Below are 24,165 nucleotides of genomic sequence, written 5' to 3' on the forward strand. Positions count from 1 at the left end.
ATCACCAGAAGAGTGATGTATGTATGCTTTGCATCTGAGGCACAAATCTTGACTGGCATTTCTTGGCTATATGGATTTAATTCACTTAACCCAATCTTTTTGGAGCCTTATTTTCTCCATCTCTAAAATGGGCATAACCTGACACATGGGATTGTTATTAGGAAAATACTTTGTAAGTAGTAGAAGACTATAGAAACATGAGCAACGCTTAACCTGGCATTCTGAAAATTCCTGTAGCCTTAATAGTGCCCATTTTGGAAAGAAATGAAGAATAATGGAAAGTGACTAGTATCCTTTTGTCTGACAATGCAGTCTGTATGTATTCTGCAGACAGTTTTATTTTTTGCATTATGAGAATAAAGATATACAAGACATTTGACCTCTGTGTTTACTTTAGAAACATTATTTATGAGCTCATTCGCTTACTAAGAAAACAGGGCCTGATGTCTACTCTGTTCAGTTCATACCAATTTATGTTGAAGAATGAAATGCTCTGTAAAGATGTGCTGAAGGACAGAACTCAAGTCAAGATACTCAGTTAAAATGAAGCAGTGTCTTGGTGGCCCATGACGGCTCTTTCTATATATATTGGGCTCAATTTAATAAATGATTATTACCTTGGCCAAATGCCCAGTCAAAAGCATGGCTTCCTTCCAAAAATAACCCAAGGCACAAGTTGTTTTTTGTTTTTTTTTCTTTCCCTCTCTGACATTAGTCCAAATGCCGCACCATGATAAAAAATAATTTTTCCCCAAACATTGACCATGATTATGTTGTCATCATAAAAAGAGAAAAAAATCATTTCCTAATCAGTGTTCTTCTTTTATGAAAGATCTTGAAACATGATCACCTGGGGCAGGTGAATGGTAGTACAGTGGAGAGAGCACATGACAGAGTCAGTAAGACCAGAGTTTGAATCTTTCCTCAGACACTTAGTAGCTGTATGAACCTGAAAAATTCACTTATTCTCTTTGCCTTAGTTTCCTTTTCCATTTAATGAGGGTCATAGCAGCACCTACTCTGCGTGTTGTCAGAGTCAAATGAGGTAATAATTGTAAAGTGCTTAGTACATTAGGATTTTAAGATCTATTGAGATAGTTATATGATTTCTGTTGGCTTTGTTATAAATATGGTCAATTGTGCTGATAGTTTTTCTAATATTAAACCAACTCTGAATTCCTGGCCATAGTGTATGATATCTGTGACGTGTTGCTGTAATCATTTTGCTAGCATGTTCAAAATTTTTGCATCAATATTCATAAGGAAAGTTAGTTTATAATTTTCTTTCTCTGTTTTAGCTCTTTCTGATTTAGGTTATCAGCACCATATTTGAATCACTGAAGTGGTTTAGTAGGACTTCTTTGTCTTTTTTCCATATAATTTATATAGCATTAAAATTAATTTTCAGTTAAATGTTTGGTAGAAATGAGCCCATCTAGCTTTAGGGATTTGTTTCTGGGGGGATTCATTAATGGCTAGTTCAATTTCTTTTTTCTAAAATGGGGTTATTGAAGCTTTCTATTTACTAATCTAGGTTATTTATGTTTTTAAAAATATTCATTGAATTTACTCAGATTGTCAGATTTATTGGCATATAATTTAGGCAAAATATTTTCTAGTGATTACTCTAATTTCTTTTTCATTGTTGGTGATTTTATCTTTTTCATTTTTGATACTGAATATTTAATTTTCTTCTTTTAAAAAGTCAAATTAGCCAATGGCTTATCTATTATATTGGTTTTTCATAAAACCAGGAAAAACCTAGATTCATTTATTAGCTCAAAGTTGTATGTTTTCTTTCTTTCTTCTTTTTAATTAATTAAACACCCACTTATTTATTTATTTCTAACATACATTGCTTTATAAATCATGTTAGGAGATAAAAATAAGAGAAAAACCATGGGAGAAATAAAAAAAAAAAAAACAGAAAAAGAGAACACAGCATGTGTTGATTTATGTTCAGTCTCCTTTGTTCTTTTTCTAGATGAAGATGACATTTTCTGTCCAAAGCCTATTGGGATTGCTTTGGATCATTGAACCACTGAGAAGAACCAAGTCTTTCATACTTGATTGTCACACATTCTTGCTGTCATTGTGTACAAAATATTCCTGTTTCTCCTTGTTTCGCTCAGCATCAGTTCATATCATTCTTTCCAGATATTTCTAAAATCAGCTTGTTCATCATTTTTATAGGACAATAATATTCCATTACTTTCATGTACCACAATTTGTTTAACCATTCCCCAATGATGGACTTCTACTCATTTTCCAATTTTTGCTTCTACAAAAAGGGCTGCTACAAACATTTTTGCACATGTAAATCCTTTTTCCTTTTTTATGATTCCTTGGGATACAGACCCAGTAATGCTGGGTCAAAGAATATGCACAGTTTTATAGCCCTTTGGTCATAGTTTCAGACTGCTCTTCAGAATGGTTGTATCATTTCACAAATCCATCAACAATGCATTAGTGTCCCAGATTTCCCATATCCTCTCTAACATTTATCATAATCTTTTTCTGTCATCTTGGCCCATCTGAGAGGTGTCAGGTGATTCCTTAGAGTTATTTTAATTTGCATTTCTCTAATAAATAGTGATGGTGTTTTTTCTTTAAATCTTATTAATCTTATGTCTGATTATCAGACATAATACCCAATTAGGGAGTTTTAATTTGTTCTTTTAATTGTATGCATAATTTGTTGATCTGTTCTTTTTCTATTTTGTTGGTGTAAGAATTTAGAGAAATAAAATTTCCCCTAAATACTGTTTTGGCTATATTCCATAAATTTTGGCATATTTTCTCCTTGTTGTCATTCTCTTTAATGAAATTATCATTTTTAAAATTTATTCTTTTATCCATTGAGATTATAGTATTTAGTTTTTTATTAATTTCCAATCTATCTTTCCACTGACCTTTGTTAAATGTTATTGTTATTGAATTATGATTTGAATAAAAAACTTTAACATTTATATATTTTGACATTTGATTTTGAGGGTTTTATGCCCTAATGGTCAGTTTATCTGTGAGTACCATATACTGATGAGAAAAATATATATTCCTTTCTGTTTCCATATAGTTTTCTCTGAAAGTTTGCCATATATAACTTTCCTAATATACCATGCACCTCTTTACTTTATTTTTTATTTTTTTATTGTATTTATTGATTTCTGACAAGGAACAGTTGTGGTACTCCACTAATACAGTTTTATTGTCTATTTCTACCTGTAATTCACTTAACTTTAAGAATTTGGACACTACATGTTTAACGTCTATCACATGGCTTGTTGTTTTAGGAAGGGGGAAGGGAGGTTGAAAAGAATAAAAATTTGGGACATAAGGTTTTATAGATGTGAATGCTGAAAACTATGTTGGTATGTTGGTATGTACTTAGAGAAATACTATTAAAGAAATTTCAAAAAAATAATGTGGATGCTATACCACATGGTACATATATATTTAATACTGATATTGCTTCATTATCTATGGTAACTTTTAGCAAGATGTTATTTATTTCCTTATCCCTTTTAATCAGGTCTATTTTGCTTTTATTTTGTCTGAGGTCAAGATTTCTACCTCTGCTTTTTATTTTATTTTAACAGAAGTATGATACATTTTGATCTAGCCCTTTACTGTTACTTGGATGTGTCTCTGTTTCATGAGTGTTTCTTGTAAACATTATATTATAAGATTCTGTTTTTTGATTCACTCTGCTCTCTGCTCTTGTTTTATGGGAGAGTATTCACATTCACATTCACAGTTATGATTACTAACTATGCATTTTCCTCCAACATATTTATACTCCTGTTTGACTTCTCTATCATTTTACCCTTTCCCTCTTCACCATAGTTTTGCTTCTAACATCTTCCCTTATCTACCTTTCCTTCTTTCAGTACCAAACACACAGTACTTTATTTAGTCTCTTCCCCTTCTACTTTCCTGTCAGGTAAGATGAATTTCTATGTTTAGCTGATTGTGTATATTATTCTCTCTTTGAGACAATGCTTATTCACGAAATACCATCACCCACCCTCCCACCTTTCTCTCCCCTGTAATAGGTGTTTCATGTGAAATAATTTAGCTTTTTCTACCTCTCTCTTTTTCCTATACCAAGTTTTTTCTTCTTTCTCATCCCTTAATTATTTTATGTCATTTCCTCAAATTTACCTTATACTTATAGCATCCTATGTATATCCCTTTTGCCTATACTATTTGTGATATGATTTTTAAGAATTACAGTATCATCTTCCCCTGTAGGGATGTACACAGTTTAGTTCTGTTGAATCCCTTGTTTTCTTTTCCCTTTTTACTTGTTTATGCTTCTCTTGGATCTTGATATTAGAGATCATTTTTTTTTGTTTGATTCTGGTCTTCTTATGAAAACTCGAAATTCTTCTGTTTAATTGAGTAACAATTTTCCTTTTAATGTATTATGCTTAATTTTTCCAGGTAGATGGTCTAGATTGTAGTCTTTGTTCCTTTGTCTTCTGGAATATCATGTTCTATGACCTCCAGTTTTTTTTTAATATTATAGCTCCTAAGTCCTGTGTAATACTAATTATGACACCTTGATATTTGAATTGTTTATTTCTGAGCACTTGCAGTATTTTTTTCCCTTGATCTGTTAATTCTGAAATTTGGCTAGTGTTCCTGGATTTTTTATTTTGGGCTCTCTTTGAAATGATAGGTAGATTCTTCAAATGTTCATTTTGTCCTCTGGTTCCAGGATATCCATGATAATTTCTTATAAGATGTTGTCCATGACCTACTTTTGATTATGGCTTTTAAATAGTCAAATGATTTTAACATTGCCTCTCCAGTATCTATTTTCCAGGTCAGTTGTTTTTCCCATGAGGTATTTTACATTTTTTTCTTTTGAAGTTTGATTAATTCTTGATATCTTATAGAGTCATTAGCTTCCATTTGTCCTATTCTAAAGTTTAAGGAGCTGTTTTCCTCAATTAACACTTGTACTTCCTTTTTTCTTTGGCTACTTGTGCTTTTTAAGGAATTCTCTTTAGTAGATTTTTTAAATCTGTTTTTCTATTTTTGTCAAATCTACAAAGTAGATGATTCCTTCTGTTAACAAATCTATGATTCACTAATTACTATATCTATATAGCAATTCAACACTGAAGAGAACTTTTTTGGCTGAAGTGTTGATTCCCCAACATAAATTACTATAAGTATTATGAAGTAAGTGAAGGAAAAGACTTTTTAGAATGCATAAGAACTTTTAGAAACTAAGAATATGATGGACACAGAAAAACATAGAAAGACTTATATGAACTGCTATAAAATAAACAATTAAGAAAACAACTTATGTAATTATCACAACATATGTGAAAAAACCAAAAAATATAGAAATTTGCAAATATTGATCATGACCCCTTTAAAAAAAACTATCAAAAGATCCTTCCTCAATTCCCCAGAAAAGTGTATTTATGTATGTTCATGTGGTGCATGTGTGTGTGTGCATGTGTATATATGTTGTAGAAATGAGATAGTCAATAGATATGAGATATTGATACAATTTTTTGGATGTTGGTTTTGATAATTTTTTGTGCTTCTTTCTTTTATAAAATATTTTTGTACAGAATAGTTCTCTTGAAGTGGAGAAAGGGAAAATACAATGCAAAATTTACATCAATAAAATATATATTTTAAAAAGAAAGAGTCCTTGTGAGACTGTTTTTTTCTTCTATGAAATGAAAGTCATGATAATTGTTTCCAAGTAAATAAATGTTTGTGCAACAAAAAGGGAATGTACTTCTTGGGCCTAAAGGGCAAAACTATGAAAAACTTTTTGGATGGCAGTTACAGAGAATAGGAGAGGGCCATATTGGAAATAGAGGGGAATATTTTGAAATATTTTAAAAGTTATTTGAAGCAATTTTCACCTTGATGTAATCTGGGGGATAGGTTAGTGGAACTATCATTTGGATCTCTCCAAATGTATTATTATACTATAGACCGTAAGCTTTTCTTCACTGGTGGTCTTCTGTTGGATGACCATTTTTTAGATGTATTGAAGTGGATATGGTTTGGATTAGACTAGTTGTGATTCTGTGATAATTAACTGCTATTATTCTTTGGAAGGCTGAAATCTACTAGCCTATGGGGGAATCAGGGTTAGTCCCATCATCTGTAATGATAAAGGCCAGTCTGGACCAAGTCCGGGAATAGATTGCAGGAAATAATGGGGCTATAACCTCAGGGGCCTGAACTCAAAATCTGGAGGAGGTCTGGGTCATGTTGGACACCTGGGACTTTTAATTGCAGCACCTCAAATAGCCTCAAGATCCAGCAGAGGAAAATGAAGGAAACCAGCATATTTCCATCTTTCCCAGAGGGTGGAAAAGGAAAAAGAAAGAAATGTCATTGGCAGACAGTGGTGAATTCAGCTTTTCTAAATAATTCTTATATCAAAGTCATTTTTGGAGTGTTCATGGTGTAGCTACATTTTGCTCTTATTTCCTTTGGAAGAAAAATCCTTATACAATTACTTTAAAGTGAATAGTTTCATCTATTTACCATCAATCAGTTAAGCAATCAACAAGCATTTATTAAGAGTTTACTCTGTGCCAAGCACCTTTCTAGGTGTTAGGGATTTAAAAAAATTGCCCTCTAGTCCTCACCCTCCTGATCAAATTCTCTTTCCATACTATTTCCATACTATCCATTTAATTGCCTTAAGGACATGGTTGCAAATGGTGATGACTGGGAAAATATGGATACTATCAGAATTTGGAGACAGAAAATACAAGAAATATTTCTCAACGGATGCCCATCAATTGGAGAATGGTTAGGTAAATTAGGTATATGAATGTTATGGAATATTATTGTTCTGTAAGAAATGACCAGCAGGATGAATACAGAGAGGGTTGGAGACTTACAGGAACTGATGCTGAGTGAAATGAGCAGGACCAGGAGATCATTATACGCTTCAACAACAATACTGTATGAGGATGTATTCTGATGGAAGTGGATATCTTTGACAAAGAGAAGATCTAATTCAGTTTCAATTGATCAATTATGGACAGAATCAGTTACACCCAGAGAAGGAACTCTGGGAAATGAGTGTAAATTGTTTACATTTTTGTTTTTCTTCCCAGGTTATTTTTATCTTCTGAATCCAATTCTTCCTGTGTAACAAGAAATTCGGTTCTGAACACATATATTGTATGTAGAATATACTATAACATATTTAACACGTATAAGACTGACTGCCATCTAGGGGAAGGGGTAGAGGGAAGGAGGGGAAAAATCGGAACAGAAGTGAGTGCAAGGGATAATGTTGTAAAAAATTACCCATGCATATATAACAAAAAATTTTATGATTATAAAATTAAAAAAAAACAATATAATAAAAAAAGAAATAATTCTCAAGCATCTGCAGGGAAGTGTGGCAGTGGAGACAAATGAAGACTGAGATGGCCTTGGAGTCAGGAAAATTTGGGTTCAGAATCCACTTCTGACACATTCTGGAAGAGTGCTCATGACCAACTCACACAATTTCTCTGTGCACCAGCCAACTCTCAAAAATAAAAAATGACAATGAAAATATTAATCTGCATGCAAAAATGGAGTTCCCTATGTAGTGAAATCACAGGCCCATGCAGATGGGTGGAGCAGATTTCTCTCTAAAGGGCTCTTGATTTCTGATAATCATGAATTCTTTGGACATTAGGACTTTTAGAGGATCAACTGAAGCTAGAAATATCAATAAGAATAGAGTTGAGATATAGAAGTAGAGGAAAGATAAGGAAAATTTGACTCTCATGTAGCATCAGAGTTTGCAAAGAACTTTACATATATGAGTAACAATTTATTTTCTCATTCTGATTAAGCAATCATTGAAAGCACAGACATATAGCTGAATCAATTAATTCACAGAGTGTTAAGTATCAAAGTATATAAATTAATTTCCTATAACTCCATTATAACTTGTGGTCAGTCTCTTTATTAATTTGAAAATTTTTGACCAATGGTTTAAAATCAGATGACTCCACATAGAAAACATGTTTTAATTTGTTAATAAGATCTATTCAGTCTTCTTAGATTATGAATAAAAGTGGTGACCATTCCATTTAGTGAGACTGATGAAGAGCTGAACCCTCCCAATAGTGACTAAATAAAGGTTCAGGTCCAAGAAAAATAGTAGACGATGCTATATGGAAATAGTTACTCTCCTTTTTATTCTCTCCACTTCTATTGACAATGTTACCAAAAAGAAGAGACTAGTAGGAAAAGAAGCACCCAGATTGTAGCTGTAAGATATGCCAAAGACAAATAGTCATCTGAGAAAGAAGAATTTATGCCTCTATTCTTCTTCTATTTAGGGGGCAATAAGTCTCAGGAGAGAGGCTCTCAAGTAGTCTAAGAATAGCTGTGCTGGCTTTGAGCACATAGCTCCTTTTGACAACATGCCTAGATGGGAGTAAAGAGGGCCATGGAATAAGACAGAAACATAAATGCAAACATGCAAAAAGTTCACCATTCCAGGAAAGAAATAACTGCAAGGAGGCTGACTTCTTACAGATTATAAACTCACAAATGATCTAATAGGAATTCATGGAGTGTTCCTAGTTTAGCTACATTTTGCTCTTATTTCCTTTGGAGGAAGAATGCTTATAAAATTATTTTAAAGTGATTAGTTTCATCTATTTACCATCAATCAGTTAACCAATCAACAAGCATTTATTAAGAGTAATAATAGGAGTTATGAATTACTCTTTATGACATGAATTCTATATATAATAGCTGATTATTACTGTTCTTCAAGTTTGAGCCCATTTTTCTCAGGAAGCCATAGCTCCATAGTTATAGAAAATGTGGATTTGGGGGGATTGATTTTATATCCTTTATTATCTCTTTATTATTCTATCATTATTTTTGAAGAGTTGAAGTTACTTCCCTCCTGTCATTGTTTAACAGTTTAAAATCAATGAGTCAGCTATCTCAAGTTGTTTTTAGAAGAGTACTGACTGAGTTGATTCAAGGTAATTCCAATAGACCTATGATGGAGTCATCCTCATCTAGAGAGAGAACCATAGAGACTGAATGTGGATCAAAGCATAGTATTTTCACCTTTTGTTGTTGTTAGTTTTCTTTTTTTTCTTTTTTTTTCTTTTTTTTTTCTTTGAGCTGATTTTTCTAGTGCAACATGACAAATATTGAAATATGTTTAAAAGAACTGCACATGTTTAAACTATATCAAATTTCTCCCTATCTTGGGAAGGGGGAAAGGGAGGGGCAATAATATGAAATACAAGGTTTTACAAAAGTGAATGTTGAAAACTATCTTTGTGTATATTTAGAAAAATAAAATACTAATTAAAAAAAGAAAAAAGAGTATTTACTTAGATGGTATAACTAGAAAAAATTAGTATAAAACAGTCTCCCCCCCCAAAAAAAAAGGTCTGTGACACACTCACAAATAAATGTATTATTTATAGGAAAGGGAGCTCGACTGTAGAGAAAACATGTAGTCAAGGAGGATCTCATAGCTTCTGGTTGCAGAAAATCTTTTCCCCTTCTTTATAAGCTGTTTAGGATTATCCCTTTATATATTAGGAAGCAGTGTAAAATTTGTTATTGGATCTTAATTCAGACACTGATAATAATGTAGATTACCATGTGCTGTGCATGCATTCTCACCCAGTTCCTAGTGAAAGCCATTTGTTAAACATTATCAAACAACTGTATATATTACAAGCTTATAGACTTTCATAGATAAGTTCTTAAGTTAAGAACCCCCAGAGATGGCCTCTAAAATTCTAAGTTTTAAATCCATATTATCCTTAGTATCACTGAACTGATGATTATAGGAGTAGGTGAGCAAAAGGGGGGAAATGTCTTAGAGGGTAAGGAAATAGTTTCTTTCCAGTTTTTTTAATTATGGGAAAGAATTGTATTTGAGAAGAGAATATTTCTCAAAAGTATTCCTTCATTCCAAGTTCAGATATCCCAAATTAGAGGTGAATGTTATGAAGACTAATGGGATCTTCATAATAACAGTGGGTCCAGTAGTGATATATTGATGGCATTTGCCTTTGGATTTGAAAGGGAAGTAGGTCCCATGAGAAAGTCAGGCCCTTGCAGTCTCAGTTCATAAAAGGGCAGCATTACTGATGACTTGTGATCTCTTGGTATTGAAATATTTTCTCTCACCCATGACTTCTGAATGTCAGCACCCTATGACAAATGGTACACTATGAAGGAACACTTAGATTTGGCATTGAATATCTAGTTCTTCTTCCATCATTTGCTCCACTAATTTTCATCATTTCTGATCCTAGAAAGTTCAAAATTTCCAAATAAATATTAATAGAAAAGAAAACTTTAGATTCAAAAGATATTTGAAAGTAGATATAGATAAAAATGCAATTTTATTACTATCTTGTTGAAATTAATGTATACTTTTTTTTTGAAAACAAAATTTGTCCAAAGGAAGGTGGCTTAGCTATACCAGACCTAAAACTATATTATAAAGCAGAAGTTATCAAAACCTTGGTACTAGTTAAGAAATAGAGTAGTGGATGAATGGAATAAACTAGGTTCATAAGACACAATAGTCAATGACTATGGTAATCTAGAGTTTGATAAACTAAAAGCTTCTAGCTTCTGGGATAAGAACTCACTATCTGACAAAAATTCTTGGGAAAATGGAAAAATAGTAGGGTAGAAACTAGGCATTGATCTAACATCCTATACTAAGATAAGGTTGAAGTGGGTTTATGAATTTAGACTATAAACAAATTAGGAGACACAAGGTTTAGTGTAACCCTCAGATCTGTGAAGAAGGAAGGAACTTATGTCCAAAGAAGAACTAGAGAACATTATGAAATGAGAAATGGATGAATTTTATTATATTAAATATAAAAAGGTTTTCCACAAACAAAACCAATGCAACCAAGATTAAAAGGGAAGCAGAAAGATGGAGATTTTTTTTTTTTACATCCAGTGTTTCTGATAAATGTCTTATCTCTAAAATATATGAAGAATTGACTCAAATTTATAAGAATCCATTCCTCAAATGATAATTGGTCAAAGCATATGAACAGACAATTTTCAGATCAAGAAATTAAAGTCATTTCTAGTCATATGAAAAAAATACTCTAAATCATTATTGATTAGAGAAATGTAAATTAAAACAACTCTATGCAAACCCCTGTGCATACCCTTTGATTCACTAGGATGTCTAGTAAGTCTGTATCACAAAGAGATCATAAAAAAGGACCACATGCGTAAAAATGTTTGTAGCAACCCTTTTTTAGTGTCAAAAAACTGCAAATTGAGTGAATGTCCATCAGTCGGGGAATGGCAGAATAAGTATGAATATGAAAGTAATGGAATATTGTTCTATAAGAAATGATGAGCAGGCTGATTTCAGGAAAGCCTGAAAAAACTTATATGAACTGATCCTGAGTTTAGTGATCATAACCAAGAAAACATTGTATACAGCAGCAACAAGATTATGTGATGATCGACTGAAATGGTCTTGGTTCAAATCAATTCCAATAGACTTGTGATGGAAAGAGCCACCTACATCCAGAGAGAGAACTATGGAGTCTGAATATAAACTTTTTTGTTCCTATTTGCTTTATTTTTTCTTTCTTGAGTTTTTTGTGTCAGGTATTTCAAAAAATAAAAAGCTATTATAAAAAAAAGAAAAATACAGTAAAAGTTTATAGTTTCCTCTATAATCTATTTTTCTTTATATATTGAAAAGTAATATAGAGGAGAGAAAGATGACTTTGGAAATAGGAAAACACAGGTTTAAATCCTTCCTTTGACAACTACTGGCTTTGTAACATATCATTTAACTTCACAATATAATAGGCAATGCTGACTTTAAAGTGTAGAGAAAATGCCAACTGATATTGGTAGAGAAACATTTCTTATCAGGGACCTTTCAATATAAATAAAATCTCAGGTCTACTGCCTATCCATTGTATGCTGAAATGTTTATGGCAGTTGCATTTATAATGAAAAAAGAAAAATTACAAAGGTTTTGGCTTTTTGTTTCATAAATATGGTTGGGTTTAAGGGTATGAGAGAAGTAACAGCGATAGAAAACAGTATATGATTGGTAATGGAACAAGCCCTGAACCAGGACTCAGAAGCTTAGGTTTCAGTCCTGGCTCTGCCACTGACTTACTGTGTGGAATTGAGTCCTTCACATTCCATTCTCTGTATTCAGTTTCTTAATCTGTAAAATAAAGGAGTTGGGATATGCATTCCAGGAAACTTCATCCATTCTAATATTTTATGTGTCCATAAGTTTCAGGCATTATTCAACTGAACAACTCACAATTCAAATAGTCTCAAAACAGATCTTGAATCTGAGCCTCAGATCCCTTGATTCTGAAGAGAGGAAGCTAAATGATTTTGCCACTAAAATTAACTAGGAGAGAGTAGGGAGAAATGTAGCTTCTTGTGTGAAATGACCAATGGATTTCTTATTTTTGTTCTCCATGCTTTCTGTTCTAGGAGATCTGGGCAATTTTCATTTTTGGTTTATATAAATGTAGTATAATCACTAAAACATAGTTTATTGATTGTTAATAGAAACGAGGGATATGACTTTTAACTTTCTTAACATCAATTTGCATTTGAGCAAAAATCTATTTCTGCTGTTAAAGTCATTGTGTATTGTTCTTTTTAAAATTGGAGTAGAAAAAACTTTGACTTTTTTGATCACTGAGCCTTCCTTAGCCTGGATGAGTCTTCTCTCACATGAGAGAATTAGATTAGATAAAGTTTTCAGTGATCTCAATGATTCCTTATATGATAATTACTTAGGGTCACATGGTAATATGCATCTGAGGCAGGATTTATACCTAGATCCTTCTGGCTAATGGAAAGCTTTTTAGTTATCTTAGATGGAATTGATTATACTAGGTAAGTCACAGTTCATCAAAATATCTGTCTCATCTCTATCTTTCTCTTTCTCTGTATCTGTTTCTCTGTCTCTCTCTTTTTGTCTCTCTCTCTCCTCTTTCTCTTTGTCTCTATCTCTGTCTTTGTCTCTCTGTCCCCTTACTTTTCCTTTCTTTCTGTCTCTGTCTATCTTTTTCTTTTTGTCTTTATCTTTTTTTGTCTCTCAATTTCTCTCTGCTATGTGCCTCTCCATTTTTTTCTTTCTACTCTTAGTAGTTCTCAAGTGAGGAAGCAAAACTGCTGTTAAGTCAGGTATAAATCTAAATTTCAAGAAGTTTTGTACATACTGCACTTAGCCTTTTTACTGCCTCTGTTCTCTTGATTACTTCCCACTCTTGGCAGAATGAGGCTTAGAAATGAATGAATCCAAGTATGATCTTGTGAGGAATAAAATAGAGAACAGAGAATCTCTGTTCTCTCTCTCTCTCTCTCTCTCTCTCTCTCTCTCTCTCTCTCTCTCTCTCTCTCTCTCTCTCTCTCTCTCTCTCTCTCTCTCTCTCTCTCTCTCTCTCTCTCTGTCTCTCTCTCTCTCTCACACACACACACACACACACACACACACACACACACACACACACACACCCTCACACACACCCTCACACACACCTGGGAAAGTGTCATATGAATGGAATATAAAAATAAGTGAAGTGGGAGAGCATACCAGGCGCATATATGACAGTGAAAAAACAAAGATGTGGGATATGGAAGTTCATGGACGAAAAACAGCAACTAGTATAGCTGGACCATGTGGTCTATGCTGTTTTTATTTTCTTTATTAAGACATGTTAGGGATTGGCCTGAAGTCACATTGATGACTGTTGTGGTCCCTTCTAGCTCTAAAAGCCTTCTTTAAGGCTGCTTTCCACATTCTTTAAATTGATCTTCTTTGTGTTGATTTAAATATATTGTCTTACCTATTAAAACATAAATTCCTTGAGGGCAAAGATTATGATTCTTTTTCCTTGTTTCATCAGTGATTAGAATCATATCTGGCATGTGGCAAACAATTACTAAAAGTCTTCTAATGGACTAAATGGTAAACTCGTTTAGCTGATGTACTGCATTTTCTCTTTATTTTATGTAGAACAACATAAAATAGGGCATCTCATTATTCTTCAATAAAGATATATGATTTCATGAGAGAAAGGCCCAGGAACTTCAAGTTTGGAGCAGGAAGCAAAAAGTTGCTCGTGTGAAAGGCCTGGAGGAAGTACTTTCTGTGGGAGTCAGAATTAGGATCTTGGTACCATGACCTTACCAGGTCAGGAATGGCTAGACCTTCCTGCGTCAAGAATCTCTAGCAGGATATTCATCAGAGAACTGAAGTCAGGCATTTGCCCCCTGAGGTCAACCTCTTGTTCATTGACAAAACAGTGAACTTTGGGAAATTAAGTTTGTGTATTGATTTGCAATTTTTCTTACTGTTTTGCTTATTCCTCTTGGTTTGGATCAATCAAGGTAGGGTAGAAAATAGAGAAAATAAGCTAGGCTTAAGATTCTATGCAATAGAGTTCCAATGCACTTTGTCATCATCAAACACCACGGTCCCTTGACCAAGAGACTTATCATCCCTATTACTCTTATTTCAACTTATGCTTTTGAAGGATCTGGATCAGAGCTGATAATTATGATTTTTAAAACAGATCTTAACTGAGGATCAGAAATAAAAAGGCCACATTTGTTTTCTCTAAATTCCTGTTCATTCTACAAAGTCTAAATCCTTTTTTTTTGGCTTTAATCTTTTTTTTTTTTTTCTTAATTTTACCAAACAATTTCAAACTATCAAGTCAAGGAACCCTTTCAAAGAACAAGAAGTAGTTCCTTTCTTTTCCCCTTCCCCCTCTCTATTTATCCTCTCTCTGTTTCTCTGTGTGTTTCTCTGAGTCTCTCTCTCTCTCTCTCTCTCTCTCTCTCTCTCACACACACACACACACACACACACACACACACACACACACACACTCCCTATCATTTGGGTTAATACCATGTGTCTTCCCAATTTTCTCTATCTTTTATTTCTTAAGCAGATTTTTGGCATTATTATTAATATTGGAACTAATGTAGTGAAAAGAGTGCAGGACTTTTATGGACCTGGAATCTGGAGGGATTGGGAACCAAATCCTGGCTTTAAAACCACGATTTGTATGACTTTGGGCAACTTATTGACTTTTCTGAGCTTCAGATTTTTTTTTTTTTAATTTGGAGTAGATGTAATGAGAAGAATGTAATATTTATACTGGATATGGAGTCAGGTGAAATTTGGTTCAATTCTTCGTTCTGTAATTTACAATGTCATTGACTTTTTAATTTATCTGTGGCTCAGTTACCTTATTAGTGAAAGAGAGAGTTGATGGCTACCATGATCCTATCTTGCTCTAAATATATATTCCTTTAAGATCCCCTAAAGGAAAATGGAAATAATAGTTATATCTTTCTCATTGGGTTGTTATGATAAAGGTACTTGGCAAACTTCAGTCTAAAAAGAATCACTATTTTTATAAAAGCAGATTTCTGGTGATATCTACTGACTAGTTATGGAAAATCAATCTCGGGATAATCCATTTTGACTAAGATATAAATTATAGAAAGGAGAGTTCTATAAGATAAGGTGGGATAGATAAATTAGAAACAGCTTGTGAAAGATTTAGGATGTGGATCCAAAAAACAACCATATAGAATTAGAGAACACCAGAACAGGAAGGAACCATTCTGTAGCACAAAAACAAAAATTCAGAATTAAAAAAGGCAGAAGGATGTTGAAAGATCATAGAATCATAGAATTACAACAGTTCACAATGGTAGATTTCTGAACTTGCCAGGATGAGATCAGTCAAATCTTGTCTCAGACACTTACCAGCTCTGTGATCTTGGGTAATTCATTTGCTCATGCCTCAATTTCCTCATATGTGAAAGAGAGTATTGGACTTGATCTCTCAAGCTCTCAATATCACCTAAAGGGCAATCAGTTCCTAGGAGATCATGAGCAAGCTATGACATAATCATATAAGGAATGACACAGAAAAAGGTGTGGAGGAGGTTCTCAGTGATATGTGTGAATAATATAAAATATGAACTGGTAATTTATTGAGAGCAAGGGATTCCTGATGATCATGTCTGCACTGTGCTCTGCATGTTGCACCCATGCCTTATGGTAACATGTTAAGAGCAGAAGCACTGACAGAGATAAGTTGTGAGAGAGTACACTCATCAAGGACATCAGCAATCTATTGGAATATTGGAGTTTTTGATAAGTGAGGGTAATCCTTATCCTGACTTCAGCTAATTCTAAGATATCCTCCGTCACAACAAAAGCACTCACTGATATGGCTCCAATCTTACTAATCCAATCTGCAAAGCTATATCCCCTACTACAGTATCCTTACTGGTTCTCTAAACTTTCTGAAAATTGCATTATTCCTCAGTTTAAGCCTTGAGGGTTTGCACCTCCATAACTTGACACATATGAATCACTTTTTTTAAAAATCCCCTGTCCAATATTACAAACTCTTATCCTCTTTAAAGGTCCAGCTCATATCCCAGCACCTCCACAGTGGTATCTCTGATTCACCCAGGAAGTGAGCACCTCTTTCTCCATATTCTCAGAGCAAGATACACTGTACTTATGGCTCTCATTGCATTGTTTGTTTCCCTGGTCCTATGTATCATAAAACCAGTTTGAAAGGGGAAAAAATGAAATCTGAATAATTTATGGGTTAACTATGTGGTTATTTTTTGAATAACATTTAGGAAAAAATATTAGAATATACCAAAGTCATATCCAGGACTGGCCTTCATCATTATAGTGACTACTACCAGGGGTTTTTGTAAGGTGACCTACCTAGGGGACTGTTTAATCTGACCAAAGTAAACTGGCTCTAAGTGGAGAACAATACATCTGGAATTGATCGAGGACTTTTGAGAAATCACAGTGTCCTACCAATCTTTCTAATGAGATTCCTCAAACACACTGAGTGGAACATAATTGTCTGTCTCATTGCTTTATTGTTCTGCTTAAGGCCAAACATCTCTTGGTTTGGCTCCTCACTACAGCCAAGCCTGAACTAGTGTTAACCAATGGCATTGAGGGGAGGTGCTGATAGTATTGGAAGTTAGCCTTGTGAAAGCCTGGATCTGGAAAGATATCAGATGTGACCATGGTCCTGGCACCCTCATATCTCATGCTTCCCTTCCATCCCTTGTAAGTCTACTCCCTATATTATATTTTCTCTGTTGTTAAAAGGGAATGCTTCAGGCAAATGGTAGGGTTCTTTCTATCTCCCATTGCTACAGAATGGCTGACTGAGATATGGAACATACTTACTTGAGTAATCTGTCTCTCAGGAGTGCATTAAGAACATGGACTCTGCAGTAGTGAAAGTTAATGGAATCTTCTTAGTGTCTTCACTGGGGCCTCAAACACCATAGAAGTATAAAAGCATGAGATTCTATTACAAGCACTGGGGAAAACTTTCCAGTTTACCATGAAGAAAACTTTTGGCCTCTTTCATGTCCCTTGCTGACATATATTGGCAGGAAATATATGAGTAGGACATATATTTGCTTAGTGGAACTGGGAGAATAGGACAGAAACACTCTTATGAACGTTTCACAACATTTTCACTTATTTAGTAATATCTTTAGAGTTAAGTGGAAGAATCATTACCCTTCTTGGAGATGACAATAATACCAAGAGCCTCCAATCCAGCAGCAGATCAAGGATTGGCTCACGTTATATGAAGTTTAAAACTTCCTCAGCTGGCTACATTTACTTACTTCCATCCTCGGTTCCATCCTACCCTTCATGGGTGGGCTTATAGATTGTCCTCTTGGCTGGTTCTCAAGCCAACTGCACTCACTCACATCTGATGCTTAAGGAGAATTATTTCTCAGACCTCTGGCACTCATTAGCTTACAGAATGGGTCTTGCTACTCTTCGATACTGTAGAGAAGTACAGTGTAGGAGCAAGCTCTTGAGATCTTCCCAACATCATCTCTGCAGGACAAAAAATCAGGTGGAAATGATGCATATAGTGTACATTGCTCCCTTGTTCCTCTCTCTGTGAAGCATGATATCTTTTTTGCTCCATTCTCATAAGACTTGCATCATGCTATTGTGTAGCTCATGGTGAGGTTAAAGATCAAAACATGGAAGCTCTATGCACAAAGTGCTGGCAGGATAGAATGTCAGAAGGTCAGCCAATGAGAGTGATCTCAAAGTCTGAGAAGCTTGAAACCACAAAGTGCCCTACTCCTGTGTGTCAAACTCTAGCAAACCAGATTAAATCCTTTATGCATTGCTTGCCCAGAAGAGGCCATAGGCATTCCTTTTGTTGGCATGGTTAGCAAGGAGTGGCCCTATAGAGTCCCAGAAGCTGTTTTATGGCATTTGGATTTAGAATCAGTAGTGGGACTGAAACCACTAAGAGTCAATATTCTTTAAAATATGTGATATGGGCGTATTGCCCTTTCAGAGAATGGGAGTGTGTGTGTGTGTGTGTGTGTGTGTGTGTGTGTGTGTGTGTGTGTGTGTATGTGTGTGTATTTAAGCACAACTAGCCAAAGCAATCCAAAAATCGTGCATGTTTTTTTATATGGAAACATCTGGATAATGTCCTTAGCAATTGAAGATGACACTGTTTAACCATTCAAAGCAAGGGCTGAACAGTATGGTGGATTTTATTTGCAAGGGTGACCAGAGAGAGACAGGGAAGGACAAGGTAGAAGTAGAAGAGGTCATAGTTGGAAGCAGAGGAAGGACAAAAGTAGAATGGTTAGAAAAGAAGGAATAAATGCCTACCCAACTAGAGTACATGTGGCAGAAGAAAATACCAATAAAGAATAGATCTGCATGTGTGGAATCAACTTTTCTTCCAGTGAAACTGTTACCTCCTTGACAATGAAAGCCAAAGAAAAGGTCATAGCTGGTTGTCATTGTGCTTTCTGCTTAAAATGATTTAAAAGAACCCCTAACAGTCCCAGAAGAGTGAAAGAGGAGGGTTGGGTTAATGCTATGTGTGGATTAAGAGCTTTGTCACTGCCTTGATAGTTCAGTTATCACAAGGGACTCATCCCCCAATTTCTGCCCTGAACAATGAATAATTACTTATGGAACCTTTTCCCTTGCAACCGCATCTGAACTTCAACAGGGGCAACCCCTCTAATTTTTCCATGTATTAGTGAGAAGTAGATTAGGGCATGGTATTATCTCTTTGAGTCCCCAGGATCATAGAGTTAGAGGAAATTGAGCTCAAGAAGATTTCAGAGATCAATGAAGTCAAGGCACTCAAGGGAAATGAGACCCTGAGAGTTAAATTGATTTGTCTAAGGTAAAAAGTGTTTAGTAAGTTTGCAGTTAGAAACCAACTTTTCTTACTTACTACAATATGACTTGGAGCTATCACATCCCTAGTTATGTTAAACTTAACTGTACCCATGTTATCACCCCCCCCCAAAATTGTAAGCTTCTTCAGAGCAGGGGTGATGTTTATTTCTTTCTGTTTGTGCTCCCTTACTTAGCTTAGTGCTTGGGAAATAATAAGTGTTTAATAAGTGCTTTGACCCCATTTCTCCATCTGTCTTATCTTCTTCCCTTCCTCTCTTTCTTCCAACTCTCATGATTCCCCTATAACTTATATAACAAACTCAATATTCAACTGAATTTTGATTTAAACTTTGGAATTAAGAGAACAAAACATTTTCAGGTAATCTCTCTTCATTTTTTAATCTGATCCACATAGTCTTTGGATTTCATAGACCAGAAAAATATCGTCTTTCCATCTGCACAAATACTTTGAAAGGTTATTGGGAGAAGCAAAAAAATATGTGTGAGGCACTTTACAAAATTTTCCTTCCTCTCCTCATCCTCATTCTCCTTATCTTTCTCTTTTTTGTTCTTGTTCTTTTTGTTTCTTCTTCTTTCTCCTCCTCTTCTTCCCTTTTATGTCTTCATATTATTATGTTTTCTTTTTTCTCCTCTTCCTCCTCCTTCTCCTCCTCCTCCTTCTCCTCCTTCTTCTTCTTTTTTCTTCCTTCTCCTCCTAGTCATTCTCCTCCTCCATCTCCCCTGTCTCTTTCTTTTATTATTCGTTGACTTGCTACTTTTTTCATATGTAGAGGCATAAGGTGAATTGAAGACATAGGAAGAAAAGATGAGCAAGGATAATGAGAAAGATAACATCCCCAAATAATTCAAATTATGGGGTTTCATGTCTAAAAATATCATTGTTAAACTTGTGATGTTTTGTTCTGAACTTAACTATGTCAGGCCACAGGTGAAATATAAGTTATCACTTCCAACTTCCTGGTTTTAGGAGAACTGTCTGTGTTAGCACTCTAGTGGAATAACTTTAAAGGTGCCAGGATTACTTGCAAACCTTAAAAAAAAATTGAAGAAATCTTCAGAATATCTTTTATCCCTTACAGATAGGAGAGATCAGTTTTCCTTTTCCCCTCAATTTGTCAAATTCACTCCATTCTCCCCTCAAATTCTATCACAATTCTGTCATTACTGTGAAAATGGAATTAATTTAAATAAAGACTGGGTAGACTTCAACATGTATCAGGTCAAGTCCTCTTACCAATCTACAAAAAAATACTAACTTTGAATGGTGTTTTTAGTTCCTCATCATAACCTCAGAGAATTGAAGACTTACTTTTTATCATGACTTGTAAAATAAGCTTACTTTCATATATAATATCCACATATCTTCACTGAAAGTCTAGCCTGTTATCCAAATGTTCTTCAGACTATGGGGGTCCATGGTAGGATTCAATGGTTTAATCCTTATTATGCTAGGGATTCAAATGTTCTCCTTTGAGTTGACTCCCAAACTTCCATGAAACACTAAACAGAAATCATCCATTGTTTTTCTCCAATGGAATGTTAGCAAAAATTAGCTTTATGTTGCAAATAACCCTAATTCACTATATAAAAGCATAACAAAAACTATCAGGAAAATCACATTTAGTTGTAGTAATCCATCACAGGACATTGGCATATTGTTTTCTTTTTGGATATCAATTTGCTTTACATACAAAAAAGGAAATAAAATACTGTAATTATTGTAGTCACTTGAGACTCTCAAGTTTTGGCTTTAATTTCCAAATCTTTCATCTCTTCATTTTGGTTGTGTCTAATAGTGCCAAAACATCTGGATAGAAAAAGAAAAAACGTTGTCAAATTTTAGGCTGAGATAACTGGATAGATTATTCTTCTTGCTAGTGAGGAAAACAGAGCAATTTTCATCGAAAGACCCAAGTTCAAATCATTGTTCCACTATTTACTACTTGTGACTGGGACAAATCATTTAATTCTTTTGGGTTTCATCTCCTTTCTCTCTGAAATGAAAAGGTTTGAATTTATCTGTATAGTTTTTGCCCCACTTTAGGAATAATATCTTTCTTACCTTAAGTTTTGAAAAAAGTAGACTTCAGAAGGTTCAGAGAAATGATAAGAAGGATTTTATGGGGGAAAAAATCTGCTGGCACAATCATCCAAGGAAGAATTACCAAATATAAAATTCTGAAACAGAAAATAAAAACAATTTTGATGTAGAGAAAAAGCGATAGTCTATAGAGTCTGATAAATGCACAGGAAAGTCATTAAATAACTTAGATATTATTTATTTATTTAAAATCATGCACAGTATTTCCATATTAATCATATCAGAAAAAGCAAAAAAAGGAAAAAGAAAGAAAAATGAAAGAAGGAAGGAAAGAAAAAAGAAGAAATAAAATGTATTTTAATTTGCACTGAGTTCATTAGTTCTTTCTCTGAAGGTGGATAGCATTTGTTAATCAGGCATCATGTAGAAGTGTCTCAGATCATTGCATTAATCCAAGTAGCAATGTCTTTTTCAGTTGATCATCATCACAACGTTTTGTACATCACTCTGCATGATGATCTCCCAGGTCTTCTCATTTCACTTTGCATCAGTTCAAATAAGTCTTGCCTTTTTTTCTGAAGCTACCTCATCATTTCTTATAGCACAAGAATACTCTAACACAATCATATACCACAATATGTTTAGTCATTCCCCAATTTGCTAATCATCCCATAAATTTTCAATTCTTGTCCAATACAAAAATATGTTATAATTAATTTTTGTATATATGCCACTTCCTTTTTCTTTGATCTCTCTAGGATACATCTTGATGGTGCAATAGATAGTGAAATGGGCCCAGAGTCAAAAAGACCAGAATTCAAATCTAGTTTCAGCCACTTATTAGTTGTATAGCCCTGGATAAATCACTTAACATGTTTGCTCCAGATTTTTTTAATCTGTGAAAATGAATAGGAGAAAGAAATGGAAAACCACTTTACTATTTTAGTCAAGAAAAACACCCAAAAGGGGTCACAGAAAGTTAGACATGATTGAAAATGATTAAAAACAAAACAAAACAAAAACTCAAATAATGGTATTGCTGGGTCAAAGGGGTATGAACAGTTTTATATCACTTAGAAATGGTTCCAAATTGTTCTTCCAAATTATTGGATCAATTCACAACTTCACCTATAGTTTATTAGTGAACCTATTTTCCTTCATCCCTTCCTGTATTTGTCATTTCTAATAGGTATTATGTGATAACTTAGAGTTGTTTTAATTTGCATTTCTATAATCAATATTTAGAATATTTTATATGAATAAAATAGCTTTTGTTTTTTCTTCTGAAAACTACCTATCCATATCCTTTATCAATTGGTTGAATTGGTTCAGTTAGCTCACAATGAAGATTTAAATGATTTTTTCTCTTTTCTAATCTTTTTTTGTTTTTAAAATGGATAATTCGGAAATATGTTTTACATATCTTTATATGTATAATAGATAGCCTTTATCTAGCCTTCTCAAAAGGTGAGGGAAGTTTGAAAGGAGAAAGTGAATTTGGAGCTGAAATTTTTTTTTTAATTTTTAAAGAAAAATAATGAGAGACCAGTGAACTTTACTTTGATTTCAAAAAAATTCTAGGCCATAATATGAAAGAAAGTTAGTAAAGGAAGCAGTTATCACAAAGAATACATTCCATTGTTAAGTTGGATTAACTTTATTTCCTTGTGATAATGATACTAGACTGATCTGGGGAATTCTGTATCTAATGTTTATTTGGATTTTATTTTACTGATAAAGTCTACCAAGTTTATCTTATGAACAAGACAGAGAAACTGATTAGGTAAAGAGGAGAGTTAAATGCACACACAATTGGCTGAATGTTTGGATCCTAAGAGAAGATCTTGTTGACTTGGCAAAAAGTTTCAGGTCCAGTCTTCCAAGGTATGTGCTTATTTATTTTTATCAGTCACTTGGATTTGGGTACAGATGTTTTGCTCATCAAATTTACAGATGAAAAAGCTTAGATAGATAGTTAATATATTGAATGACAATCAGAATACAAAAAGGTCTTGATAGGCTAGAAAGTTGAGCTGGATTTAATAAAAACAAATTTATTATAAATGAAAAACCAGTGTCACAAGTTTTAGATGGAAGAGATGGAAGATAATTATTTTGAAAAGGATCTGGTGGTTTAAGAGGATTGCAAGTTCATTTTGAGTTAATTTTATGATGTGACTAGCAGTCTGGTGCAAGAGAGCCTAAGAGAAGATGATTTCCCCTTGCCTAGAATTTTTTTCCCTTTCCATCTCTCCCTCTGGCCTCCCTGGATGTCTTCAAGTTCTCATTAAAATCTCAGCTTCAGGAAATCCCTTTCTTGATTCCCCTTTGCACCAGTCCCTTCCTTTTGTTGATTATCTCTAATTTACCCCATATACAAACCCATTGGCCTATATGCAATTATCTGTATGTTATCTGCCCCAGTAGACTGTGAGTTTATTGAGAGATGGGATTTCTTTTGTATTCCCAGTGCTTAGCACTGGTTCTGGCATATGTTTAATTGTTGTTATTTGTTCTTGCTTCTCCAAATAGAACCAATAACATCAGAAGGGTGACATCTTAACTAACAAGTGAATTGGATTTAAATGAGGCTTGCAAAGTTATCTCATCATTGTCTCCTACAGAGTCATCTGAGTCTAGTGACAAGGCCTAAGTCAGGATGACTGATGATCCAGGATTCATTGAGAGACCTTGGCCTTTTTAAGTTAGAGATTTTTCCTTGGGTTTCTGTTTGTCTGAGGCAATAGCCATTTAGTGATTAAAGGCTAGGTAGGAATTGTGGCTAAAGATGGCCTGGTTTGCCTTCTTTAAAGAATCATTCTGGAAAAAGAAGGCCTTC

Source organism: Sminthopsis crassicaudata, chromosome 2 (genome assembly GCF_048593235.1).
Source record: "Sminthopsis crassicaudata isolate SCR6 chromosome 2, ASM4859323v1, whole genome shotgun sequence".
NCBI lineage: Eukaryota > Metazoa > Chordata > Mammalia > Dasyuromorphia > Dasyuridae > Sminthopsis > Sminthopsis crassicaudata.